The sequence below is a fragment of the Mauremys reevesii genome, linkage group 4, assembly GCF_016161935.1.
Source record: "Mauremys reevesii isolate NIE-2019 linkage group 4, ASM1616193v1, whole genome shotgun sequence".
NCBI classification, from domain to species: domain Eukaryota; kingdom Metazoa; phylum Chordata; order Testudines; family Geoemydidae; genus Mauremys; species Mauremys reevesii.
In genome coordinates, this window is record NC_052626.1 from 21,932,945 (window position 1) to 21,956,301 (window position 23,357).

The following is a 23,357-nucleotide window of genomic DNA, read 5'->3' on the forward strand; positions in this document are numbered from 1 at the left end:
TTTTGCCCCAGATCCCTAAGTGGCCCCCTCAAGGACTGAACTCACAACCCTCAGTTTAGCAGGCCAATGCTCAAACCACTGAGCTATCCCTCCCCCCCCGAATTACATATGTCTTTCAGTTTTAGTAAATACTGACTCATGTACACCCATTGTGGTTACACTACATACCACATGAGGATTAATGACACTCAAAGAATATTATCTAGGCTCCAGCCTCTACACAGCCACGTTTCCACCAGGGCTCCTTTGAGAAGGGATGCTCTGATGGACGGGGGGGAAAAAGATCTCCTGCCCCCCACCAACTTTTCTGGCAATAGCTTTCCCACACACAGTAACCCCTTACTTAAAGTCGTCCTAGTTAACTTTTGTTTTGTTGTTACATTGCTGATCAACTAGAGAACATTCTCGTTTAACGTTGCACAATGCTCCCTTATAACGTTGTTGGCAGCCATCTACTTTGTCCACTGCTTGCAGAAAGAGCAGCCAATTGCAGCTAGCTGGTGGGGGCTTGGAACCAGGGTGAATCGACAGCCCCCCCCTCAGCTCCCCGCTCCCCTAAGTTCCCTATGCGGCAGCCACCCAGCAGGCTACCAATTGCCAGCAGTTCAGCTGTCCCTCCCGCCACTGCCAAGTGCTGCTCCTGCCCTCTGCCTTGGAGCTGTTCCCGAGAGCCTCCTGCTTAGGGTGACCAGATAGCAAGTGTGAAAAATTGAGAGGTGGGGGGGGCGGGGGTAATAGAAGCCTATATAAGAAAAAGACCCAAAAATCAGGACTGTTCCTATAAAATTGGGACATCTGGTCACCTTATTCCTGCTTGCTGTGCGCCGGGGGGGGTGGGGGTGGTTTAATGTCAGGATGTCCTCCTCCCCCTGCCCCCCGCTTACCCCAGCTCTATAGAGCAGGGAGGGACATGACAGGGCTCAGGACAGAGGGAGCCGGCAGCAGCAGCTGCTGTCTCAAACTTGCTGATCTACTTAAAAAGGCAATGTACTTAGTGGGGTCAGCGTACTTAAATGGGCAATGCACATCTCTCTCTCTCACACACAAACACTGTTTCTGTCTGCCATGCTGTCTCCCCTCCCTCGATTTGTGCTATCTTGTAGAGTGTGAGGCTACATAAACATGTTAACCTTTGAGTGCTCAGCCTGCTGCTAGTTCATCATTTAGCACTAAGGCATTCCCTGGGAAATATCCCACCCTCTGACTTCACCACCTCCACCAAGCTTCACAATCATCTTTGTTGTGTACAGTATTGTTTGTTTAAAACTTACTCTGTGTGTGTACACACACACACACACACACACACACACAGTCTTGTCTGGTGAAAAAATGTCCCTGGAACCTAACCCCCCTTATTTACATTAATTCTTATGGGGAAATTGGATTCGCTTAACATCGTTTTGCTTGAAGTCACATTTTTCAGGGACATAACTACATTAAGTGAGGACTTACTGCACTTGTTGCTAGGCAGAGTTGTGTGGGGTACAGATTACACCACAGGAAACATTTTTAGCCACCAGGTCTCTTAGGCCATTTCTACACTAGTGAGCTCTGGAGCCACTTTGAGCTCCTTATCTGCACTCTTCAATATTTGCTCCTAAAGAATCATATTGAAAATTTAACAATCTAGTTTCTAACAAGCACTTTCATGCTTTTTCCACATTCTGCCCCACGTGCTTGTGAGCAGTTCCCTGTAAACTCACTCATTACCCTCCTTCAAATCCTTCCTTTGCCTACAAAAAACTTGACAATAGTTGCTGAGACCACAGCTACCATGCTAACAAATATTGTCACATTGTTTACCTGTACTCAGTCATGTCTGAATTCATCTGTTGCCTCTTGTCTTATACTTAAGATTGTATGCTCTTCAGAGCAGGAACTGTCTTTGTTCTGTGTTTGTACAGCACTTAGCACAATGGAATCTTTGTCTGCAACTTGGGTTCCTAGGCACTACGGCAATACCAGTAATTCACAGGGGTTTTTTATGGTGCCTATACCATAAAGATATTTGTAGGAGACTCTATTCTCTATCATTGTTCTGTACAATAAGAATCTCATATAGTCTATACACACACTGTCTGGATTACTGGGACCTTAATATTTTTTCTGGAGGAAGAAATGGATCCCCCACAACCCTTGGTAAATAAAAGGGCTCAGACTGGCAAAGAAAGTTAGAGGCATGGAATAGTTTCCATGTAACAGACTGGAGACATTGAGACTATTTCATTTGTCTCCCCTAAAGTCTCTTTTCTGTCCTAGAAGACTGATTGTCATTTCATTGTTCTCTGGCTCTGTTACAAGATTCAACAGTGAAAGATGAGCAGCTGAAAGAATCTATTTTAAATTGTTTTTAAAACCCTTCTCTTTACACCCATTTCACGTCAAGAACGAAGGATAGGTCTACACCGGGTGGAGAAAGGTAGAAGGGGTGTCGACCTAAGATATGCTATTCGTGTAGCTGAAGTCGGCGCATCTTAGGTCGATTTACCTGGCTGTGAGTCGACTGCTGCCGCTCCCCCCATCGACTCCGCTTCCGCCTCTCGCCACGATGGAGCTCTGGAGTCGACAGCCGAGTGATCAGGGATCAATTTTATCACATCTACACTAGACGCGATAAATTGATCGCCGATAGATCGATCACTACCCGCCTTAGACGTACCCTGACACTGGTCAAGCAACCATAGAAGAAAAATGTAAATCTGGAAGGGACCTCAAGAGCTCATCTAGTCAAGCCCCTCTAATGAGGCAGGCTCAAATATACCTCTAGACCATCCCCGACAACTGTTTGTCCAACCTGTTCTTAAACATCTCTAATGATGGGGATTCTACAGCCTCCCTTGGAACCTTATTCCAGAACTTAACTATCCTTATAAAGTTTTTCCTAATATCTAAACTCAATCTCCCCTGAAGACTGTTACTTCTTGCCCTACTTTCAGCAGACATGGAGAACAATTTAGGAAGGAGGTCCATGCTAGAGATTCAGCACACCCATGCCTTCAATTAAGATGTGAAATCATACCACATCCTCAAAGTTAGATGCAGTTGGGGGCTTCAAGATGACAGGAAAGGAGCTGTGCCTTTACACTTGTTTCAGTGACACTCTGCTTGCCTTCATACTATGGAAAGACAGCTATTTCGAAGGTTCAGAACTTATGACAACTATAGGAATATTCATATTTGAGTTGGTACAGGTATATGTTGTATCTATGTGACTTGCCCAAAAGGGCTTGTGCCCTTTTGATGTACAAGGCCTTAATTTTCCAGTTTATTTTACATGAAAAATCCAGCTCCAAACTTTGGGGGGGGGGGAACAGTTTCATCAGATCTCTAGGCCTTATAACTCAGAAAAAAATTCTTATCCTCTTTCATCTACAAGGTCCATGCATCTGTTAACCAATGGAATTTTTACAGCAGCAACCCTTGGTGGGGAGGGGGAGGGAGGAGATGTTAAAAATGAGTATAGTTGTGTTTAAATTCCTCCTCCTCTACTGGGAGAGCATAACTTGTAGCACCCTCCTACCGAAGATGATACCCATAGATACCTGAACATGCAGTTGTAAAATTGATAAAGTATAAACGGACAACCAGGTGGCCACCCTGCAGAGGCCACCACCATTTTCAAGAGTGGGTTATGTGGTTGGTTAATGGAGACAGATTGATTTGTAGGTTTCATGGATGCATCATCTCAACCACCTGAAATAGTAAATTTCAGTGCTTTTCTTTACATCCTGATGGTAGAGAATATCTAGAGCACTGGACTCGTGAAAAGCCTGTGTGTGATTGATGTAGATATTGAGGGCTCTATAAACATTCAATGTATGTCCGAGCATCTCTGCTGGATGCGATGTTTTGGACAAAGAGGGAAGCACCATTTCTTGGACTGTGAAGAAAAAAAAAGTTAATTTTGGGATAAAGACCAGGTCTGTTCAGAGAACCACATCATTGTGAAATTTGCAGTACTGTTCCTCCAGAGGGAAGCCCCCTACCTCTGATACCCTCCAGGTAGAAGTAACTGCTACCAAGAAAACCATCTGGAGACAAAATACATGGATACTTTCCTAAGGAGCTCAAAAAACGCAGATTCAGGGCATTAACAACCAAACTGAGGTCCCATGATGCTGTTTGATGACTCTTAGGAGAATGAAGTAAAGATGCAACGCTGAGGAAATGCTCAAGATCTCAGGTAAAGAGATAGTCTTCTGGCCTTTGGAGGAAAGTATGCTATACAGTGCAGCCATTTGTTTCAGTGTTAAAATGTTGACACTGAAATCCCTGATCAGACCTTCCTGTAAGAATTCTAAAATCTGCAATCAGATGGCAGAGGAGAAAACAGGGTGAATTTATTAAAATCAAAGTAATTTAAATCACCAATTTTAACCATAATTTAAATCAGGAAGCAGGAAATCTTAATTTAAATGATTGATTTTAATCTTTTGCATTTTTATTTATTTTTCTAAAGAAAATTGATTCTCACCGGTTAGTAATCATAAAAGCCATGTTGATTTGCCTTTACACTAAATTTGGAACTTTTTACTAACCAGGATCATACTCTCTTTTCACATTTAAGCAATTATATAGTTTAACACAATTTAAGAACCTGAAAAATGTTTTACTTTATCTTAGAAAATGGCAAATGATCATTTGATTTACAAGATTAATGTACTCATGATCTGTGTCAAGTTGCATTTGGATGGAAGTTGGAATTCAATCAAAATGCACAAAACAGTTTTCAACAGTTATTTAAATAAAGGTGCTGAATACAGCAGAAAAAAACTAAGTTTATAAAAACAGGTTTGTATTTAAAGTTGATTTGTGAAACAGAAAATATCTGTAGTTAGTGAATTGTACTATTTCTAGTCACCATGTCCCTTCAGGGTTTTTAGATCTACTAGATCTCATCCTTTCACACCTTTATTTTTATTCAGAGATTGGAAGAGGAAAACAAGATTTTCTGCTTTTTCATCTTCCACCTTAGTTCATTCAAAGTTGGGAAATAATTATTCAATAAATTAAGAAAGTATTTTATGCACCTGCAGAAGAGGCATCTGCTGTCAAAGCTGGTTTAGCACTTCAGTAAACTCTGATTCCAGGTGCATAGTTAGCAACTTCTACCAGTTCAATGGTTTGACTTTAATACTTTGGCATCAAGCATATACTGCTTAAATATTTTTAATTAATTTAAATTAATTGGAAAATTAGGCCTTAAAACTGGATACAAGTTTCAACATTAAATGTTTTATTTTCCAAAAGAAAAATGTATTTAAATTAAAAATGCAGTTTAATAAAATCAGTTTGTTTTTCTCATTATTTTTTAGCCCTTCAGAGAAAAGCAATGTTTCTTGCACCGCCCCTTGGACTTCCACCAGGTTCACAGAATAGAAAATTTGTGGAAGTTTTTCTAGGTGTCAGCAGAGTGGAGCTTACAAGCTTCTGTATATCCCATGTCCCCTACAAGACCATTCAAAAGCCACACAGTCTTCTGTACTCTGACTGATACATCAGTCCCATAGAAAGCAAATCCTGCCTTAAAAGGGAGGACAATGAGATCAGACTGAGCCATGTTGAAAGACTGGAGAACCAGGGCTGTCTCAACCAATGCAGAGCCATTATTACCAGTGCACTCTCCTTCGTCTTCTGGTTAGTTCTGAGTAGCGGGGGGGCGAGAAGGAGAGAGAGAACAAGTAAAAGCATACAGGAGGGCTACTGGCCACCTCAGGGAGCACCTATGCTTACTATCTTTGGATCTCTTTCAGGAGGGAAAGGAGGGGATCTTACAGATGTAAACAGGTTTGAAAGGACGCTGAAATTCCTCACTAGAAAGTGAAGCTTCTGGGTTCACACTCCACTCTGCTTGATGTAGCTGTTCTTTGCTTAGCCAGCTGGTAACCATCTTCCTCTTTGCTCCAGTATTTAGAGCTCTGAGGGACTGTAGGTTCTTTCTCCACCCAGAATGTCAAAGATGGGCTTCATTGGACAGGGATGACAACATTGTCCCACGCTGTTTATTGATGTAGGCGACTGTAGTAGTGTTGTCCCTCACCATTAGCATATGACATTCATCTATGGGGAGAGAGCACTGAATTCATAGCAAGTTGTCCTGAGCGCCAACCTGTTTATACTGTTTCTTCTGCTCCATCCAAGTTCCCTGTATTGAATTCATTTGTGTGGGCCCTTTATCTCTTGAACTTGGCACTGGATGCAAGTCCTATTCTGTCCACCTTAGCTCTAGGTAATCCATTCTTGAACCATGAGTACCATCTTAGAAATTATTAGGCTCTAAGAAATTTGGACTCTCCTAAAGTGCGATGATATAGGGACAGCAGAAATGACTGGAGATTTCTAATGTGCACTCTGGCCAACTACAGCACATCCACAAGCAAGACTGACAAATGGGGAAGAAGTTGTTCTCATTTTTCAAATAATGACAGAAAGTCTACTTTGTTGATTGTCACCAGCGTGGACATTAAACATTTGCTTCTTGAGTCTGGGATTTTTCAGGAATTTGAAATGCATAACAACCTTGCTTGGTCTTTTCTTTTTTTTCCTGGGGATTCCCATTCCTCCTTGATCACATCTATCAAGACTGTATTGAGGGCAATATACAGCTGTTTTGGATATGAGGGATAACACTTCCGAGTGGTGTAGTCATTCTTCTGACCTACTTCCTCCTCTTAGTCTTAGAAGTTTCCTCAGGAGGTAGACCTAAATTGGAAGCTGTCCTGAAGCACAGATTTGAAAAATTCTAACCGGAAGAGTTCTCCCTTCTTTTCCCCTCCTGTTTCCTCTTCTGATTCTGAAGCTTGTCCCTCCCTTGCAGGAGGACACTGAAGGACTCCTGTACCTGCAAAATCCAGATTTGTGCTTCCTTCTTAAACCTGCCCCTCCTTGGAGGAATCAGCATCAGAAGACAAACAAACAGGAAGGACACCTCTGCCTGGATTAGCTTTCCTGAGTAGTAGAATCTTTTTAGGAATGCTTTGTTTTTTCCCTGTGATGAGTTGGGGGACGATAGTGTCCACAGCAATGGATCGCTGTACTTACTTCTCATTTCCTTCTCTCTCTTTTGCCCTGTGGGTGCTTACCATTAGATTCTGAGGTTGACAGAGAAAATTGTTGTTGGGAAAGCTCAGTAAGGGCAGTACTCAGATTCCCTGGACTTGATACTTCATTTGCCCCGCACTGAATCCCTTGCCTGCATGCCCAGAGAGGGAGGCTTTGACCAAGCCTACACAGAGAGGCTCACCCTGGGAGAAAAGTTGCTCTGCAAGATCCGGGTCCATGAAAATAAATCCGAGAATCTGACACTCACTACCACACTCAACTGAGACTAGCGGGAACTGAAAACTTCTCTACTTGGGAAACGACATCGGTCAGCCTGTAGTCAAACTTGCCTGAAAGATGATATAGCTATATGAAAAGAGTACCAAGATGATAGTAGGGTGTATATTTCCTTTTGAACTACAAGGCCGTCTTACATTTTTTTTTTAAATTTATTTAAGCAGTTTCCATGGCAGCTCCATTTACAGTCAATGCACATACCTCTAGGTTACTCAGTGGTTACCAATACCTGTCTTGCCTGGGATTGGCTTTCCACAGCCTCAGGCAAAGCTGGTGTTGTAACAATAAGCTCTTTGCTTACTGTAAATCTCATGCTGTTCGGGGGGCACACAATCTCCTACCACAGCTAAGGAAATCTCTCTCAAAAGAAGGATCCCAGTCCAGAGGATCCTCTGATCTTGAATGACAGTGGGCAATATGGAGTGATCAGGCATTCATGGCTCTTGCACAAGTTGTGGAGGCAATAGGTGTATGAAAGAAGTGTCTTTTTATTATTATTTTAAATACATACTTGTCAGTTCCTTAACCAGAAAAGAGTTAAATTTGGGGAGTACAAGTCATAACAAATTACTTGTGGAAGAGAGCCGACCCTGCTCCCTGGAAGATGAACATGAGGAGCCTCTCTGCACTTCTTGGGCCCTTTCTTGTTCCTTTCATAAAATTATAGCCATATAGGGCTGACCTTGAGAGGTCACCTAGTCCACTCCCTGCAACAATGCAGAACGAACAAAACCTAGACCATCCCTGAGAGATGTCTGTCCAACCTGTTCTTAAAAGCCTTCAAGGATGTGGATTCCACAATCTCCCTCAGAAGCCTATTCCAGAATTTAATTATCCTTACAGTTTTTTCCTAATATCTACCTAAGGGCTTATCTACACTGGCACTTTACAGCGCTGCAACTTTCTCGCTCAGGGGTGTGAAAACACACACCCCTGAGCGCTGCAAGTTTCAGTGCTGTAATGTGCCAGTATAGACGGTGCACCAGCACTGGCAGCTATGTCCCTCATGGAGGTGCTTTTTTTAGACTACACAAGCCACGTTAAAACTCTGCCACGGCACCGCTTAACACTGCCAGTGAAGACTGTGCCCTAAATCTCTCTTGCTGCAAATTAAGATAATTACTTCCTGCCCTATCTTCAGTGGATGCGGAAAACAAGTGATCACTGTCCTCTTTATAACAGCCCTTAAACAAATCTGAAGAGTTACCAGGATCCCCCCCTCCCCCAGTCTCTGCTCTTTTTAGAGCTTTTTCCCTTTGAAGGTTTTTATAATACTTAACTAGAGGAAGAGAGTCCCTGCACCCCTTACTCCTGATTTTACTGGAAAAACTAAGCTTTAGAAGTCTCCTCTGTGAAGGAGCAACATTATAGTCAGAATTGTAGTGTCTTTCCCTGATGTCTTACCTTTCCTTCCCAGTTTCTCAGGTTACAAAAGGAAAACAAGCATAATTAACCACTCGTAGCCCAGCCAGTAAGTATACAATAACCTTACAGGGTTCCCCCTTCCCTCCTTAGTTCTAGTACAGAAGAGAGTGGTTTCTATGTCTTAATATAATAATATATCACTGAAGAGGCGATCTAAAGGGAACACTGCATCTGTTGCTGTGCTATAGAAATCAGTAACACTTGAAGTAAACACTTTTCAGATGTGCTGGTTCCTTGAATTTTACTGATGTTTCCATTCCCATTTGAGGAAAGAGCCAGGGAAGCCTTAACACGGCCATACTTTTTGCCTCACTGGATCTCATAGTGAGCCTGGCTGAGTTACATCAGGGCTGTCTCACAAAGAATCTGAGAGACCATTGCGGGAGGCAGTTTAAACTGGCTGGATGGATTTTCAGGGCTGTGACAACTCCCAGGACAATGCCCTGATTGACAAGGTCTGGTTTCTACCTTCAAGGATCTACAAGTAGGGGCGTATGGATCTGCATACTTTCCCTGTGGGGAGACAGCTACAGAAAGTAAATTTATGGACTCTTTTTAAATAGTGTTTTTGCTCTGCAGCAGACCAGGTAAACCTTCCTGGAGGTATGGAGGCAGAACAAAAAATTCTCAGGCTCTTCAGTGTACAGTAACTCCTCATTTAACGTTGTCCCACTTAACGTTGTTTCAAATGTTACGTCCCTGCTTAATTAGGGAACATGCTTGTTTAAAGTTGTGTAATGTTCCCTTATAACATCATTTGGCTGCCTGCTTGTAAGATTCTGTGGAAGAGCAGTGACTTTACAAGGGAGCATTACACAAGTTCCGCTTCTCCGCCTCCTCCCCCTCCCTCCCTCCCAGCGCTTAGGACTTTCTGGGAGGGAACAGGGAAGCCCCGCGTCTCCACTCCTCCCCCTCCCTCACAGAAAATCCTAAATGCCACTAAACAGCTGTTTGGCAGCGCTTAGGACTTTCTGGGAGGGAGGGACAGGAGCAGAGAAGCATCGTGTCTCTGATCCTCCTCCTCCCTCCCAGAAAGTCCTAAGCTTAGGACCGGGGGCGGGGGGGGTGGGGGGGGAGGGAGAGAGAGAAGATGTGGCAAGCTCTGGAGAGGAGGTGGAGTGGGGGTGGGACGAGGCAGGCCTGGCGCATTCCCGGCAAAATCCGAGCCTGTTCTCCGGGGAAGCTGCCGCTGGTGCTGCAAAGGTGCTTTTAGCATCCTTGCCTGCAGGTGCTATGCCTGTGTGGGGTAAGCCAGGGGCACTTCCCAACCACAGTACAGTACTGTACAGTATACCATATAATGCCTTTTGTCTGCCCCCAAAAATTTCCTTGGAATCTAACCCCCGCATTTACATAAACAAGTCCAATTGTCCCATAAGATTTAAACATTGTTTCACGAACATAACTACAACTTTAAGTGAGGAGTTACTGTATCTGATCACACCATTCCCTCTGAAACTTACAGCTCTAGTTCTATTTATATAATGCATGTAGGCTGACATCCCATTGGATAACAGCTCTATTGATCTTACAGACAAGAGAAGACTTTATTCAGACTTTAATTTAAAAAAAAAGAAGAAGCCTACCTAAAGATCTAACTTGAGTGATAACATTGTTAAAGATTCAACATTCCCACCTCTTCAATTAAGGTGTAATCTAATATACACCTGACACACATTCCTCCTCCCAGAAGTTCTACAGGAAAATTAAGGAAAACAATTGATATTCCCAATATTTATACTGTAAATACAAGCAAAAAAGCCTTTATATCATAGAGCAGTGAAAAAACAAGCATAGTTGATAAAGTTCAATTGTTTAAATTGAGTTACAACTTTTCTAAGCCTCTTTCAGCTGTGCATATCTTAAACTGAGGGTATGGCTACACTTGAGAGTTGCAGCACTGGTGGAGGCTTTCCAGCACTGCAATTAGTAACTGTCCACACCTGCAGGGCACATCCAGCACTGCAACTCCCTGGCTGCAGCGCTGGCTGTACACCTGGGTCTGCTTGAGGTATGACAAGTGCAGTGCTGGTGCTGCAGCGCTGCTCATAAAGTGTGGCCACACACCAGCGCTGTTATTGGCCTCCAAGGTATTAGGAGATATCCCAGAATGCTTTTAACTAAATTACTCTTTGTTTTGTTATGATGCCTCTGTTTTGTTGTGAACTCGGGGCTCTGGGAGCTGCTTATCTAAAAAACAAACACAGCTCCTGTTTGCTGTGATCAATCTGTAACTGACTGTCAACAATCAATTGAGATAACCCACTACCTTGCTGTGAATGAGGCAGGCAGGGGCATGAGTGTTTGCTTGAGGAGAGAAACAGCAGGGGCAGGGCAGAGAAAGGGAGTCTGTTGGAGCAGCTGCTTATCTGGTCTGCAGGCTGTTTGCGGTTAAGAGTAAGGGGTCGGGGAAATTTTCAGATTTTGAAAGGCAGGGAGCTGATACACAGTGTCGGGTCCAAAAATCCACTCTCTCTCTCCCCCCCGCTCCCTGTCACACTCCACCCCACCCCCCTCTTTTGAAAAGCACGTTGCTGCCACTTGAATGCTGGGATAGCTGCCCATAATGCATCACTCCCAACAGCGCTGTAAATGCTGCAAATGTGGCCACACTGCAGCGCTAGTAGCTGTGAGTGTGGCCACACACACCAGCGCTTTCCCTACACAGCTGTACAAAGACAGCTGTAACTCCCAGCGCTGCACACCTGCAAGTGTAGCCATACCCTGAGATACATCAGGGCAGAGTTAAGATTGAGCTTCAAGTTTAATATTGCTCTACACGTGACTTGATTTCCTCACCCTGAAGGCTACATTAATGCTATTTTGTGTAGATACAGATAATTTTGTTGTCTCTCACCTAGGTTATGAAAGGCTGGTTATGCCATGACTTTGAGAAAAGAAGTGTTTCCTAGATTTGCAATGAGATCTTATTTAGGATTCTGATATCACAAAAAAGCTAATAGTCACTACATGTAACATGAAAGCAAACTTTTTAAAGTTTAGCAGCTTTATTTTTAAAAGAGAAGCCCCACTAGTAGCAATTAAATTTGTAAAATTTTATTTATACCCAACTCCTCAGATGTGGTGCACAGTAGTTCAGTATTCAGAACAGCACGATTAAAACTGGCTCATCTGCTTCCAGCTTATAAATGGAGATCTGCAAGTTTCAACTAAGACCAGAAATAAAAACAAACAAGTTTGCCTTCAAATGGAGATTTAGATGGGGAAAGCAAGGAAAGAGAACTGAGGGAGGGGGGAGAGACAGCAAAGAAACTGTGGTGGCCTGCTTTAAAAAAAACAACACTACTATTTAAAAAAAACTAAAGAATCAGGAAAATAGACATAAGACTGAATCAGTAGGAGAGAATGAGAAAAACATTACATGATATTAAGGTCTGCAACACAGCCATCCCCACCACCCATTTCATGACACTGCACTTCCCTGGAAAGTGTCCTGCAGCTCTTAATTTGTGTCAGATGCCCTGTGCTGTAAACATAGAAGAGTGAAGGCCCTGATCTTGTAAATACTTGTGTGTGCATAACTTTGCTTTGCTTCAGTAACAGTCGTATGGGATGATTTTTTTCTAGTAATGAAGTATTTTGAACAAGTTTAATCACAAAATACTGAATAAATGCCATTAACATTCAATCTAAACACAACAACTTCAGTAGCATGTACATATCTCCTCTCTCTTTTCACTCCAAAAAACTTTATTCTTCTGAGCACTTGTTCCCCTGGACTATCTTTTCCCCACAAACAGAGCAAAATTTACTTGTTTGTTCAAGATACCAGGGTGGATAAAAACCAATGATAAAAAAATAAAATTGGATTTTAATAAAATGCTTTTTGAAGTAAAAACCTATCTAAAGATCGTTTTAATGAAGATACATTATAGTTCAAAGATCTCATCATAGAATAGCGATTATAAATTCTGATTCTATAGTATGAGACAATACATTCATATAATGTTTAAGAAAAGTTTTGTAAATGAGTTCCAATAGCTCATGGATTAGGGATCCAATCTTATGGGGTTCCCGGGGCTTCTGTGTTGATTAACCTAAATAATCTACCCAATGGGACTCAGTGCTCAGCCTAGAAAATACCATCAGAGATGCTTAGTTTTACAGTTCTCAAACTGTGGATGTCTCCCCCCAGAGGTAACATGCTTGTTAACAGCAAAAATGTTTTAAAATAAATAAATAAATATACAGAGGTGAGAAATAACAGACCTCAACTCTATTGTCCCTCTGCAAATTTGTGTACACAGTCAATCCCCTACCTCTCTCTAAAAGTGCAAAGTTTCAAAAAGTTCAATGAATAGAAGATTGTTGGGGGTGGAATAGATCTGGACAAGGAGAAGAAGTCTGGAGATAAATGTGAGAAGGGAGGGAGGGACAGGCAGTAGAAACAAAAGTGAAACTGGTTGAGCAGCATATTCCAGAAGTCTTGAGGTCTTTCTGAGCATAGGCGCTGACTCCGTGGGTGCTCTGGGGCTGGAGCACCCACAGGGAAAAATCTGCCCACCCCGCCCCTGCCCCAGCTCACCTCCGTCTCCTCCCCTAAGTGCACCACATGCCCACTTTTCCCCCCTCGCTTCCAGCACTTGCCACCGCAAAACAGCTGTTTCATGCGGCAAGCGCTAGGGGGGGAAGAGGGGGAATGCGGTGTGTGCAGGGGAGGAGGCAGGGCAGTGGGTGAGGATTTGGGGAGGGGTCCAATAAGGGGCGGAGACTTTGGGGGAAGGGGTTAGGATGAGGGTGGGGCAGGGCCGGGGGGCACGAGCACCCACTGGCACCATGAGAAGTTGGTGCCTATGTTTCCGACTGTAGCCTTCATTGATTTGAGATCTACCATACCATTCTCCCACTGGAAGGGAAAACCTATAATGGCAGCAGGCCAAAAAGAAACCCAGTGTGGGAATAAGAATCATTCAAGAAATATATGTTTGATGATGATGTTTTAAAGAAAGTCACACCAGAGAACTGGAGGAAATCATTAAGCACTTGGATTCAGAGACTGTTGATGTGATAACTTCACTTTTAACAGCAGTAGCTTCTTCTGCTGGTGTAAAAAGAATATTTTCTTCCTTTGGACTAATTCATTCCAAATTGAGAAATTGTTTGGGACCTAAAAAGCAGGAAAGCTTGTTTTTCCTTTTCCAGATTATGAACAAACAGGAAAATGATTTTTTTTTAAATAAAATAATGTAATTTAACTATTTTAATTCAAAACAATTTTAACAAAAACAAAGCTATTTTAAAAAACTTGAATGTTTAACTGAATTCAAAAATTCATCTGTTTGTTTTGTTAAAAAAATTATGTTTGCTGTTGAAGAAAAAAATCCAGGAATACATAATGTTGTTTTAGTTTAATAAAACAATTTAAATGTCTGGCTGGTGATTATCTCCTCCTAATACAGCATGGCAAGAAAATCCTCCAAATATTAATGATTAACCTCTTGAATTGGAGACAGTTCACCTCCCAATGACCTTATAAAAATCTGCTTCAATTACCTTTGGTAAGTGAAATAACCAATCATTCAGTTTCTGATACAGCTGTAAAACTAATCTGAAAAGTCTTCAAAAATAAAATCACTTAAAAAATGTATAGTGTGTACCTTTTAAAAATGAAACCTACATCTGAGTTGTGAAGAATATGTATTAAGGTTATAACAACCAACAAGAACGCACTTTTACCTACAAATCCATGATTAAATCAAGTCTTCCTGACTAGTGATTTAAATCAAATTGATTTAAATCAAATCCACCCTGCAAGATACTAACAGTTTTGTGATTATCAAAACCAGATGTTTAATTCACTAAATGCAGAATCAGGATATTTTAGGTGTGCTGAAAAGTTCCTGCAAAATCCTATAAAAACAGGGACTATCCCAGTATTTCAAAATTAAGTGTTTCAGGCCATTACATAGGGTTAGCTTGTTCATTTTTGACAAAACTAATAAGATTAGAAAAAAATTGTGTTCAAGTTCTCAGTAAAATTTGCATAACAATTTTTATGTATTCATTTTAGGTCCTGTATAAAAACCATAAGTGCTTTGAAAGTGAAGAGTCACTTTCAGAAGTATTTCAGTGTATAAAGTCTGCTGGATGAATGAGACAGAACTCATAATGGCTTTATCATTTAAGGCCAGAATCTTGGGCACAAATCTATAGTTAGGCATAGGAATAAGACTGGTTCAGTTTTCCAGGAAGAATGAAGCATCCATAGCCTCCACTGAAGTCAATGGATATTCAACACTTCTGAAGAAAATTCAGACTAGGTGCCTAAAGCGAAGAGTTGTGATTTTTTAAAAATGTCTAACATTAAACAATTCTAAATATTTGTTTCCATTTCTATAAAACTTGGAACGCATTTATCCAAAGCTCTGATCAGCCTTGCCAAATAGTAAGGGTATAAAATCAAAACCACCTCTCCCCCCATAAACTGGGAGAGAAAAAAAACCACTCAGAGTATGCACACATCTACAAACCCTGGGGCTTACCCTTTTTCTCCCCTTAAAAGCTGGAAAAAGAGACAAGGCTTTGCAGAACACCATGAAGATTAACAAACTTGGCTTTTTTCAAACCAGGAAAGGGGATGAAGGAGAGAGAAATTCTGAAGACCTTCACAGAAAGAGACCACCTTTTGCACTGTGAGCCAATGCTGACTGCATCTGTTACAATATGGCAGAGTGGCAGTCTCAACTAGATCCAAAGCCATGTTTACAATAGACATTTTATCCATTTTCAATTGAACCTTCTATAGAATCAGTTAAAGCACACACTGTTCAGTGAATCCACACTGTTATAGCACCATTCTAACTATATCAGGTCCAAGTTCTCCAGACATCTATACCACATTTCCAGGCATAGCTCAGTAAGCAGTGGATTCTGGGAGATTTTCAAAGATCCCTGGTGCACTGCAGTTGGCCTTGCAGAAAGAATAGGCTGTGTCTAGCCTTGGGAAGTTTTCCAAGGAATTTTTAAAAACCCCAACTGCATTATAACCAAAGAACTTGTTTCAGAGATGAAGTCAGCAGAGACTAGTTGACAGACACCTACCAATCTTTTCAGGATGTTTGTTTCTACATATTTAAAGTAATAGAATTAAAATAATTTTGCTTTCTCCCAGAAAATCTCACAGCTCTAGTCAGCAGCCAATTCACATTAATATTTCCATTGCTCCTAACACTAGTGAGAAATTTCCCAAGAACTGTCAGCATAGACCAGGCCAGTGTGTCCAGAAACAAATTATTTTTGGAGCCAAAGCCACTACCTAGTTAAAAACTCAGCCTGAAATTGTAGGGTAGACAGGGATTTAACACAGAAGTAGTAGACTTTTAAATTAAAAGAGTTACAGTTCCCACTCCTCGTTGTGAAAGTTTGAGACCAAAGAGGTCTGGTGTCACCTAAACAGCAAATGCACTGGATTACATAACAGCATTAGTTGTTCATGCAATTGTATCAGACTATAATGTAGGGACACAAGTTGAGATGAATTGACAGTTTCAATTTTGCTTCATACAAAAAAAATCCAATATCCTTAGTTTTATCTCTTGAAACACTAAATAAACTACCTATAGTAGCAAAGTTGTCTTATTCATAATTATAGCAGTTTCTACAGCGAAGACTGAAAGTTTCTATTACACCCCCTGCCTCCTTTTTCACATGCTCCGAATTCTAAACCATTCGCCTTTTGGACACATGTTTTCCCACGCCTAGGCTATGTCTACACTACCACGGTAGGTCAACCTAAGTTACGCTACTCCAGCTATAACAACATAGCTGGAGTCGACGTAGCTTAGGTCGACTTACTGTAGTGTCTACACTGCACTGGGTCAACAGGAGATGCTCTCCCATTGACTCCAGTACTCCTCCGGGAACAAGAGGAGTAAGGTAAATCAACCGGAGAGTGCTCTGCTGTAGATTTAGCAGGTCTTCACTAGACCTGCTAAATCGAGCGCCAGAGCATCAATCGCAGGTGCGTGATCCTGTGGTAGTGTAGACATGGCCTTAGTCTCTGCTTAAGTGATTTGATGGGAAGTCAGAAGAAAATGTCTGCAGCCTTTTGAGTTAAAAGGGAGCGAAGAGGGGTTTTGTTGTTGTTGTTTTTGCTTTTGCATAAACTAGCCCCGGTTTTTGCTGTAGCAATGTAAAAACACAGCTGAAGTAGGAAACAATCCAAATCAGAGCTGTATAGAGCAGGCTACAGTTTGTCAGCCTGAAATGAGAAGGTGGCACTACAATGCAATATTTACAGGTGTCAGCTGATGTTTGGAAGTATGAACTATGCTTACTAATACTACTTACAATTAACCACATGTACCATTTAAATAGACTTGTGAGCATCATTCGTCTATTATTTAAATCCTTGGAATGCACTGCAATATGTTCCTTTACAATCTCCAATTAAGAAAGTATACCATTTCTGTGAGCCAATTAAGTGGATTCTGACAGATTCAGAATTTTTTCCTAGACTACTCCACAGTAATTTGATCAATAAGCTTAAATGTAATTTTAAAGTTTGAACTGCATCTTAATTCTGTTCCCAGCTACCCAAAAGCCAGAAACTTAACATGGGTATTGCAGATTCTCCTCTCTGAAATAGAGGGTATTAATTCTCACCCTACTCTTATTCCCTACATTCCACCCAACCTTTCAATGGATCCTTTAGTCTCCTCCCACTCCTGAAGTCATACCTTCTTTCATGCAACCCCCTACACTTATACCAGCCTCTCTTCCCATGGAAGAAGTGCCAGCCCTCTCAAAGTATTATGTAACAGTGAATAAGGTACTGTACAAACGAGATGAACTAGATTTACGGAAAACAAGTCAATGCAAACATGCCAAATAGATCCCAGCTAAACCAAGTATTCTGATGTAGTTCTGCAAATATTCTTGACTAGTTAGTTCATTGGGTCAACAAAAGCGACATGAAAATGTTTTCAGGTGAAAATAAGTAGTTTAAGTCCTAACATTTTAAATTGGATCATCCTCCCCACATTAGTATGAGAGATTTATTTACTGGTAACACAAGTAAAACTAGTGGGACAACTACTGTTAAGATTTGTCAATGAATGCTGCCTTTGACAAGTTGCACTTCTCATTTAGACAAAGGCAGCTGAACTGCTTTTATATTGCCAAAAAACATGAAGCAGTTTGGAAACGGTGTTTATTTACTTTCAGCACGACAATCATCTATCCCACAGACTGAACGCCACCTGCCTATTTCACAAGGCATCTAGTCTATGAAGATCTCCTTCCCACACAAAAAAGTTACTTGACCTGTTGGACTAGTCCTCTCCTCTCAGCCACACTGCTATTATCTTTGTACAGTCAATAGTTCTCCCTTTAGCTATTCTCACCTCTCATACAATTTCTCCCTTTCATCTTCTCCTGTCATTCTCAAATTTTTCCAGTTTTCTCTTTTCAGTGGCTTCTGCTCACCTTTGAAATCAAGTTCATGCTACATCTGCACAACAACTCCATTGACTGAGGGCCATCTGCCATTTTCTATGAAGATTACACACCACTGCATATTTTGTATTGTACAACTTATGTCTTTTGTTAAGCTCATCATATAGTACCAAACAGCATTATATTTAGCATAATTGTGCTGAACAACTGAATATATACATCAGAGGGGTAGCCGTGTTAGTCTGGATCTGTAAAAGCAGCAAAGAGTCCTGTGGCACCTTATAGACTAACAGACATTTTGGAGCATGAGCTTTTGTGGGTGAATGCATGCATCCGACGAAGTGGGCATTCACCCACAAAAGCTCATGCTCCAAAATGTCTGTTAGTCTATAAGGTGCCACAGGACTCTTTGCTGCTGAATACATACAAATTTTCATTCCTGTGCTGTGCATAAACTAAGCCATTGCTAGTTACAAGCCACTTTATTTCTTCTCTAAAACTTTTTAAAAAGTCACATTTCGACGGGAAGTGAATATGCTGTTCTCTTTCTTGGGATACCAGGAAAAGAAGGCTTTATGAAACATATGCAAACTGCTACATGGGAGGTTAGCAGTATCAGGATGTTAGAGGTTTTCAATCCTTAAGAGACAGACTGGGTAGGTATTGGAGACTACAAACAACGGAAGCCAACAGCTAAGTACACCTCTACCCCGATATAACATGACCCAATATAACATGAATTCTGATATAACGTGGTAAAGCAGTGCTCGGGGGGGGGGGGGCAGGCGCAGGGCTGCACACTCCGGCGGATCAAAGCAAGTTCAATATAACGCAGTTTCACCTATAACGCGGTAAGATTTTTTGGCTCCTGAGGACAGCGTTATATCGAGGTAGAGGTGTATAATGAGAAATTCATATGATTCTTCCCCCCACCCCAGAAAAACAATATAGTGTTTTTTAGTTATATATTACACAAAATTAAGACAATTTGTTAAGGAACAATGTAAGCATGCTAGAATGCAATTTTGGTGCTAGAAGACTTGTTTTGCTCTAATTTTAAAACTATCCAGATATTAGAAATACTCTACTGGTCAGTAGTTCTTTAAAATATCTGTGAGAAACAAAATTGCAGTTCATCTGAAATTTTTAAAATGTTAAGTAAAGAAACTGAGCAGCCTAATGAATAAGAATATTTCCCTCTTTAAAGATACCCTGACATTTCAGAAAAAAGTAATTAAGCATTGTGTGTAATTAACATTTTTAAAGCCATATTAATTCATTATATCAGCCGGCATAAACAAAGCCATACAGTTCACTAAAAATACATTCCAGTAGCCTCATACTAATGGGAATCCACAAACTGACTGCAAGATCATATTCCTTTTCAAATCAGACCAATTTTAACTCCCCACAGTTGGAACTGAACTATGTATTTGTACTGAAGAAATACCTAACAGCAATCAAAGATCAAGGCCCCATTGTACTAAGCACTGTACAGACATTCAGTAAAGACAGTCCCTACCACAAAGAGCTCACAGTTTAGGTATAAAACTTTGAGATATGATTAAAAAAATGGGGGGGGGGGGGGAGAATACACAACAGAAATTTACCAGAAAAACCAGCACTCAAGATTTCAGTATCATCTGTTGCTATAATAAAATATAGCATTTTAATCTGACAGTGTACATTTGATATTTGTGAAGGGCAAATTCTGTTACAAAGCAGTCAGCATAACTGCACCCTGTATTGCATCTGATGTTGCTATAGAAACTTATTCCACTGTAACAGTGCTTGATAATCACTTTATATTCTCTTCATTACATAGCTCAGTATGAGTCAATTTTGATTTTGAACCAATTACTATACCGTAAACATGGATCTTTTCAGACTGTTAGGTCTTACTGACTCACAGGAATACCAGAGAGTTTTGGTGTTCTCTTACACATACCCAACCCAAATAATTCCATCATATTGCAGCATGTTAAAAAAATACAAGTGTAAAAATCAGATTAAATATTCTATAACTTTAATTCCCTGTTATTCTAGAAGTCTAAAACAGTCTGATAGTAGTAGTTTGAATAAATAAAGTATCTGCCAAGGAGAAGCCACTACTTCAATACCAAAAATGAGGCCCAACTGGTTTATGCTTTTACTCCAAGCCATATCTGGTCATAGTCAGAAAAGATGCAATATTGTACACTGCCAATTGCTGTATTGATGTTACTTCACACTTCTAGCATTTTCCTTCCATGTCTCTCAAAAGGTTCTCTTAACATCCCTGTGTGGCAAGTAAATATTCTCATTTTACAAGCAGGAACCTGAGGCAGACAAAGAGACTACCTGCAAAAACATGTACTGAGGACCTGGCCGCAACACACATTCATCCTGCAGAGTAGATGGGACTAACCATATTTGAGCTATGCTACTATGTCGGACAGGCCAAACACTTCATCTAAACTGGAAGCCAGAACCTTATTTGAGAAGTTCTAGGAGTGGAAGGCAGAAAGTCTCACTCAAATACAATCCAGGTCTCCCAACATACAGAACTGTTACTTTACTTTCACCCAACATGTTTGTTACTTGTAATCAAAGCCAGAACTGCATTCAAGTAAAATAAGTTGTCTGCTGCTTTGCAATTTACAAGAGCAGCAGAAAGCATAATTTTATATTTCTATATTTCTATTTACAAAACAACAAAAAGATGGCGATGGAATTACTCCTCCTGCAATGGTTATGTACTTAGTGCCTAACAAATCCATTTGCCCACTCACCATTAATAAGCTGGAAGGTTTTCCTGGGAAATGTGGGGAAAGGCTAAGCCAACATCTGCAAAATTAAAGCTTTAAAAATGAAGTTTAGTCCTTCAAGAAAGTCTTCTGAATAAGAACTGTACGTACACAAAGCAGTGTTGTCTTCCCAATTCTGCAAGCCAACTGCTCCAGTACCTCTGTGGCTGTTCATAGCACCTCTGTGGCTGCTCATAGCTTTGAGAAACAGCAGCTGAGTGAAATTAATATCCAGCTCTTATCACATTTATCAGTAGATCTCAATGCACTTTACAAAGGGGGTAACAAACATCATCTCTTTTTTACAGCTGGGAAAACAGAGCAGCTAAGTGACTTGCCCATGGTCACACAGGAAGTCTGTGGCAGAGAAGGGAATTGAATCCAGGTCTCCCAAGTCCAATGCTAGTGCCCTAATCACCAAACCATCTTTCCTTTACACCAGCAAAAGCACTTTTATACCAGTATAATCATTTGCACTATGATTTTTGCCAGCACAGAAAGACTGCCCAAAAGAATCACACTCATAACCAACATTACTATGGCAGCAAAAGTTTCTATTGTAGACTTAGGCCCAAGATCCTTCTCCTTCCAGCAATTAGGACATGGAGCTTAAAATCTGTCAAACACTAAATGTGGGCTAATGCAAAAAAAAAACCAAAAAAAATGTAAATGGAGCTCCAAAGCAAGACTAAGGGACAGCACATGAGTAGCCTCACTTTTTCCAGCACTTTATGATGGCAGGGGACTAGGCTTCTCAGAGCACTGATAGATCTCACTAGCAGCCTCCTTCACTCCACTTTACAATGATTTGTACTAAACCCTCTAACCAACTCAAGATCAGCAAGAAGCTATTATAAAGGAAGCAGTGTTCAAAGACCTCCAGCCAGAACTAAGGTTGACCTAATACCAGATACAAGGGTGGACGGACATGTGTTAATTGGAAGATATGTCTAGATGCCTCTGGCATACATCATCAGGATTGGGAGAAGAACCTGTTTATGGGTTTGTTTTTTTTTGTTGTTTTTTTTTAAAAAACTAGGAGGAGGCCCCAGGTTTGCAACCCATGTTAGGAAAATTGATGTGAAAGACTTAACTCTTGTCTAACTCATCTGGGAAAGCTTCCTACTTGCACCAGGTAAGTGAATTTTTTAACACCTGCACCCACAAGTCACTACTTCAAATGAAGAGCCTTTTTAGCATATACATTTTGCGTCATCCGGGTATATGCAAATTTGTTCAAGAGTCAAAATTCAGCTGATCAAGTTAAGAAAAGCAGGTTAGCGTAATATGCTAATTTGATGCGGATAGAAGTAGATGGTTTTTGCATCTGAAGAAAAACACAATTATAGAATGGTAATTTCTTAAGTATTCATCTGACCCAGTGGTTCTCAAACCATGGGACACTTATGGCCTAATCAGCACCCAGCTGTGGCCCATGTGACATCCTCACAGCTGTAACTAGGGCGGGGCAGGGGGGAACCTGCACAGAACCAGTGGGGGGGTGGAAAATAGGGTGGCACAGGATCAGGCCCAGAAGCATCAGCAGGAGGCCAGGGTGTTCAGCTCCTCCCAACACCACAGGATCGCAAGTCCAGGATCCCTGGCTGGAGCAGGCTCCTTGGCACTAGGACCGCAGCGGCAGGTGGGCAGGGCAGGCTGCACTGCTGAGCCACATGCAGCCAAGGGGGGCTGAGGCGCAGCAAGGAGGTACAGCTGATGCATGGGGGACACACTGGTGGCAGTCCCTGGATGGGAGTAGCTACTGGGGCACAGTCCCTGGATGGGGAGGGTTGAGTGCTGGGCAGCAATCCCTGTGGCTCCGCAGCCATGCTCTTTGGGTGCTCACCCCAGCCGCACGGAAGTGAGGGTGGGAGTACACCATACCATGCCACCCTTATAGTAAGTTAATTTTAACAGGTAATGTTTTGACTTTTTTGGCTAATTTAAAATGCTCTTAGACATTTGCCAGTGTTGAAATGAAAGGTGCTATATTGATTTGAACTGTATTGTCGTCACATAACAAATACTAAACTTTTTTTTGGGGGGGGGGTAGATGTACAGGTAAGTATATACAGTGTGTGGATGTGGCCTACATAACAGAGAGCTGCATATGCAGCCCACAATGATAAATAGGTTGAGAACCACTGATCTGACCCATATCACCTTTCATAAGTAAGCTTCATATAAAAATACATCTCTGAACAATTTTAGTTAGACGTGTCCTACTGCATTAAAACTTAGTGGCAAGAGAGCAGTTGAATTCTACAGCCACACAGTATTTACTGGTACCATACTAAACAAAAACCCTTTAAAAAGTTTATGTAGATGTAATGAAGACTACAAAGTAATATTTTGATACATGACATAATAAGGCTCCAGGCCACAGCACAC

General features: G+C 41.3%; 1 protein-coding gene across 3 annotated transcripts in view; it reads right to left on the reverse strand.

The window, feature by feature from the left end:
* Window positions 1–23,357, reverse strand: part of WDR20 (WD repeat domain 20) — a 60,230-nt gene that overhangs the window by 23,841 nt on the left and 13,032 nt on the right. The window lies entirely within an intron of this gene.